Source organism: Pagrus pagrus, assembly GCF_965226575.1.
Source record: "Pagrus pagrus genome assembly, chromosome: 22".
NCBI lineage: Eukaryota > Metazoa > Chordata > Actinopteri > Spariformes > Sparidae > Pagrus > Pagrus pagrus.
This window is the reverse complement of record NC_140204.1, coordinates 19171095-19177094: the sequence shown is the minus strand read 5'-3', so window position 1 is coordinate 19177094 and position 6000 is coordinate 19171095.

Genomic DNA, 6000 nt, shown 5'->3' with positions numbered 1-6000 from the left:
GTGATGTTGACACTATTACAGTTTTAAGGTGGCTGTTTCTTTTAAGAGTAAGATAAAGTTGTATCCTTAGGGTTGAAGTGAAGGAAAGTATGGATGGGCAGGCTTTTAGCAAGGGCATGTGGGAACCATCGTTTCTTTGGCGTTTAGCCCTGTTATGAGGTCAATACAGCTATGAAAGCTTTAGAGACACATAACAGACTTATAAAACCTGAGTGTAAAGTCTTGCCTTGCAGCGTAACAACAAAGCAAAAAAAAAAACTGAGTGTTCTGTATAGTTAGAAATCCACTGTAAGTATGAACAAAGCAGACCAAGATTAAAAAGGATCTACTGAAGGTTTTTTTTTGTCCTCCGGAGGTGATGCCAATTTGATTTGGAGCGATAATTAGACATATTGTTTTGATGAAGGTCTAATCAAGCTGACTTGATAATAACTTTCTTCCTTACAGCGCATGCAGAATCTGTTAACTGGCAGCACAAGGTTAAAAAACAACACTTGACTTTATGATATGCAACACGCAGGGCACAGTCCTTTGTAACATAACACCTGATAAGAGTGGATTTCATTATGTGTATGTCACAGTGAATGCACACTCTTTGCTGAATTGGCTTCAAAGGTGGCAGCTTGTAAGAGATGAATGGCAAGTAATTAAACATTTTCCCTCTTTTTTGTAGATTGGTAATTGGTAATTTTTTTGTAATTAAACTGTTTGTTGTTGTAGCCTATCTTGCTCTGCCCCCTAACCTCAGCAGGAGAGTGTTGTAGGTTACCAAAAGCTGCTGCTGTACCTCTCTGCCATGCTCCTGTCCATCCCGCTGTAGTGTAGAGATCGAGGTATTATTTATTAATAGTCAGTCTCCCCAAAGCTCTGTAAAACATCCTGTTGAGCTCCCCGAGGTGAGCGCTCAGCTTCAAAGCAATTAAAATCGAGGCTGCAAGAGCGGGGAACAGAGCAAAGGAAAAATGGATAGGGTAGGGGTAAGAGAGAGAGAGGCATGACCAGTCGCAAGTCCGGTGGGTTTCACTGGCTGCACAGTCAAATACTGTACGATCAGCTTTTATGTCTGGGAGGACAGGGGGACCCTGAGCGGAATCACCTCCCCATGTCAGGGATCCCTTGTCTGAGCTTAAAGCCCCAGTGAGCTTTGGGACAGGCGAAAACCCCTCTGGGGGATTATGTAACCATAATAAGTGAATGTAGTGATCCGCTCCCTTTCAGTCCCCCTGAGTCACATTAAGAAGTTTCAGAGGAAAGGCCAATGAAGACGGGTTAAGTCTTCCCCATGTCTGATCTGTCAAAAAGCCTTCATACCTAAAAAGCTATTTAAATCATGTAGTTTAGAGAAGCTAAACTGTCCTCAGGTGTGAATGTGAGGCTAAAGGATTATCTAATAGCCCCTGCATGGTGTTTACCTGCCCACTCCAGCCCCCAACAGTCTCCAAAAGGGAATGGTTGGTGTTACGAAAACAGATGGGTATCAAACAACTTGTTGGCCAAAGTAGCCCAAAGGGGGCTAAGAGAGCAGTGAACTTTCTGACATATATATCACCACCTTCTAAAGCATCGGTCTTACATGCACCAACAGTCACAAGCCTTCTCACACTGTATCCAAAGCCATTGCACTCATAACCATAAACCTCGTAAACCCGCATGAAGCAAGGTTATGCCTATATCCATCAGCAGGTGCTGTTAGGCATCATAAAGGCAGCTTAAGTGGTCTTTAATAAAGGTAGGTTTAACATGCCTCTTGGGCATTTTCTCGTAAATTCCTGAAAGGTTTTGGCGAGTCATTCTCTCTTATGGGCCTGTAAATTCTGAGCATCCTCCTCTGACCACAGTGACAACGTGAACGTCTTTAGCAGAGGTTTTTTTTGCGCTTCCAAGAGCCTCATAACCCTTGCATAATTGCCCACAAATGATGCTCTGTCCTGATATACCCTGTCGCCCCTCCATTTTCTTCTTATTCCCTTCCCATTCCTCTCTTGTCACTCACAATCTATGATTATATTTGCCATGAACTTGATTTGATCAGAGGGGAAAAGCAGGAGAAAGAGAGGATCTGTGAATAACTTATGATGTGCTCCCTCCTCGAAATTGAGGCATTATGATACGTGTATTAGTTCCACTGCTTTGCTATTCTGTGCCCGTCGTCAAGGTGGGTTATGCAACTGAACAGGCTGAGACAAAGCAACTATTTCGGGCAGGAGGGCTGTGTTTTCCCCAGAGGAGGAGGAGATGCCTTGGCCACAGGACAAAAAAAGACAATAAAAAGAGCAAAAAACCACCTGAAGTGCGGAGGAACTGGCAAACACCTTTGCACACAAGGTATTGAAGGAGACAATTATTTACAACAAGAAATAGCAACTGGAGGGGAGAGTGAGAACACATCCATCAATCCATTTTCCGTGTGTTTAGGTCCCAGTGGCAGCAGGTTTAGTAAGGAAACCCAGAAATCATTCGCCACATCCTCCAGCTCTTCCTTGGGGATCCCAAGGGGTTCCAAAGCCAGGCAGGATATGTAATCCCTCCAGTGTGCTCTAAGTCTGCCCCAGGTCTCCTCCAATTGGACATGCTCGACCATACTTCCACAGGAAGGCATTCAGGAGGCAGCCGATCGTTTGCCTGAACCACCTCAACTTGCAGCAGTTCTATTCTGAGCTCCTTTCAGATATCCCTCAGGATGAACTCAGAGAACCTGTGCACGAAGCTCATTTTGACCTCTTGATTCCAGAGTCTCATTTTCTCTGCCACTCATGATGTATAGACACTGTCCGAGACCGCAACCTTGAAAAGGCGCTGAAACCGAGACAGCCAACTAATGTCCACATGTCATCCACTACTGTCCTCTTGTCTCTGCAGAGATTTTCAAACTATCTCATTGACTTCTGCGTTAGAGAGATGGGTGATGTTTCCAGCAAGACCTTCAGCTCTTCCTCCTCCACAGCGTGTGTGTGTGAGTCGGATTAGGAGTTCTTCAAAGTGTTCTGCTTGAGTTTATACTCAGCCGAGGTCAGCAGTTCTACTACCCCTGCTGAGAACAGCCTGAGCAAGGCCCTGCTTGCACCTCCTACGTTGTCTGACGATTGGCTATGGCGCCCAGCGAACTTCATCCACATCAATTTATTGCCTACAGGACCACATACGCTGCAGTCTTTCTTGCCTCATGGTACCTGGAGACCTCCCTGGGCTATCCAAACCCAAACGGCTACCTTTTTTGAGTTTGATGGCTTCCTCCACCAGGAAGGTTTTTGGAGTTTGGCCAGCAGGTATAAAGATAAGCTTCTGGCTATAGCACTGAGGAGCTGCGGCCAAGAGGCATCATAATATTCACAGATAATTTGTGGTTAAAAATATTTAGAGTGCAACTTCTAAGCAAAAAAAAAAAGCTAAATAAGGCAGGATGTTTATATATAAGCAGTACAGATCGCATGTTTAGGGCCCACTGGAAAATATACTCCATGCATCATTTAGCAACTAACTCGCACATCTTATAATCCAGAATTCAATTTATTCTTCAATGGGAATTGTGTGATTAACATGTGCTGACCACAAGCCTAGGTTTGTAGCAGCTTATCTGAGATATTTACATGTTTGGAGTCCAGATGTTGGAGCTTGGGCAGTAAAGCCAAGGAATTGAATAACCCGCATGGCATTTTTGCCTAATGGGTACCAAAGGGGTGGTACAGGGAGGGCCAGAACTGCTTCCAAATAATTCAAACATTTTAAGCCAAAACTAAGATTCTGCACATCTCGCTCGGCAAAGCTCTCCAGTGTCTCTGTATGGATTTCCTGGTATAATACAATGTGTAATAGCAATCCTCTCAGATGTCCATGTTATTGTTCTTGGTGTTCTGTATCAATTAAAGAGTTTATTCAAACGTAACGTGCAAAAGGCAGCAAGCGTAGTAAATGGCAGGAACTAATTCATGTCCTCCAGCCATAAATCAAGTGTGCAAACCTCCACAGCACACATAAGCAACATCAAACAAATGAATAAATGAAGGACACGAAGCCACGAAAAGCCTCCAAATCACATGGTTATTGAGGCGCTCTGGACTGAAAGCAGACTATTCGATGTTCGAAGTGATGAAATATGACTCACCTTTCAGAGAGATGATAGGCTGCATTTAGAGAAAACTCGGTGTTGCCTCCATTTATGCATGCATACTTTTATAGCCTATAAAATCTGGGCTTTCATGAATACCTCAAAGACCGAATGTTATATGCACCAAAGCGCTGGTTTTTAATCTTCAAAAAAACCAAGGGAATGAAAGGCAAAGTGATAATAAAGTAAGGACAGGGATAAGCTTGTTGCCTTTCTGTTTTTTTGTTGGTTTTTTTTCAGGGAAGTCTTGACAACAGTGGCGATCTGTTCATGCAGGTTGTGTATAGATAAGTCTGAGGGTCACAAGATACAATCTGCGGGTCCGTCAGTCAAAACACACTTGCCCCCTGCTGCAGGTACACTTCCCTCCCTCCTCCGCTCCCCTGCAGATTCCTCCCACGTTCCTGCAGCTACAGGAAAATATGCGAGGCGTCCCCGCTGCAGATGTGATGCCATTGATTTTGTGTCAATCCCCCAGGCCGCAGTAACTTGATTTGGTATCAGTGATGGCTAAATGAGACTTCTCCAGGCAGGGGCGGAGAGAATGGAAGGAAAGAGGTGAAGGGTTTGGCAGGTTTCTCTCTCCACAAAGCACCTCGACTTGTGTTGTCTCCTTCCTCTTAAGACATCAGAGAACAATTTGTACAAGGCATTTAGAGGGGTATAAAACATAACATTGGTTACTGTCTTCTCTTCTCTTTAATTAAGGAAGCCATTAAAAAGCCTTTGAGTATTGAAACCGCAGTATTAAGCCTGGTGATATCTTTCATTTTTTCACGTTACACGGTAGAGCTAACAGGTCAGGAGCACATCCCACTGGGTTTCTTTGGCATAAGTTAAATTTTCTTAAAGCAATATTCATCATAAGTGATTCTATTTAATGAGGATTCCAGCCCCCTACAGTGCTGAGTGCTTCACCAGAGTCGGCAATGAGCTTAACGCAATTAAGGTTGCAGCCGTCTCGCAGAGCTCCTTCGACTGTTTGCCCAGCTGCTTCTTAAATGTGGACAAAGCCAGATAAGCAGAGTCTGAATGCGTGATGCACTTTCACGGGAGCCTATTTGACTGGTATTACTTGGGATCAACTTTGTTTGTGCTTGGTTTGAATTTAAAGATTACATTGGCTCAGAGCTGTGTGCTGGATGTAGATTTTTGCACAATTATGACCAGTGAAATGCAAATTTTGTATTTTGTTTTTCCCAGCGAAAAAAAAAATAACAACACAACCATAACACAAATGAGAATCTGCATTCAGAGTGCCGCAGCTGCATTGATACTGGAGGGTTTTCCTCAGTTTGTCAGGCGGTGTGTGTGAGTGTGTGGGCGAAAGAGAGACTGTAGGAGAAACTGTCAGCTTATGAAAAGCAAGCATGAAGCAACATGTCATTTGATTCACAGTGTGTATCTTCTTGTGCATATGCATAGGTTTGATTTTATGGGAGGCAACATATAAACAACAGAGCAATGTAGTGCTGTTATCTGCATTGTGATGCTGCATTGTGATTCACCATAAACCCCCGACAGAGACTTTGTTTTGTGCCACATCACTGGCAGTGTTCCCACCTTCCTGGTCGGAAGCCGTCCTCGTCACACGCTTCTCCATTTAGCAGCTCAACATTGCCACCAAGTGGTGATGAACGGCCATGACCCCACTGTGGCACGAGGTTAACAGCTCCAGATGCTTACAGTCAGTGCACCGCAAGGGGACAGCATTGCAGATGCAGGTGTCATGGTGGGTTCAAAAAGCTGAGCAGCCGTCAAATCATAGCAGAGCTTGGCGGAGGTCCCAGTTTTTCATGAGCGGACATCAAATCAATAATCTGTTCATTAGTCTTACAAGAGGAAATCTAAGAGTGATGCGCTGCCCAAACAAATCAATGCTGCATGTAGTTACT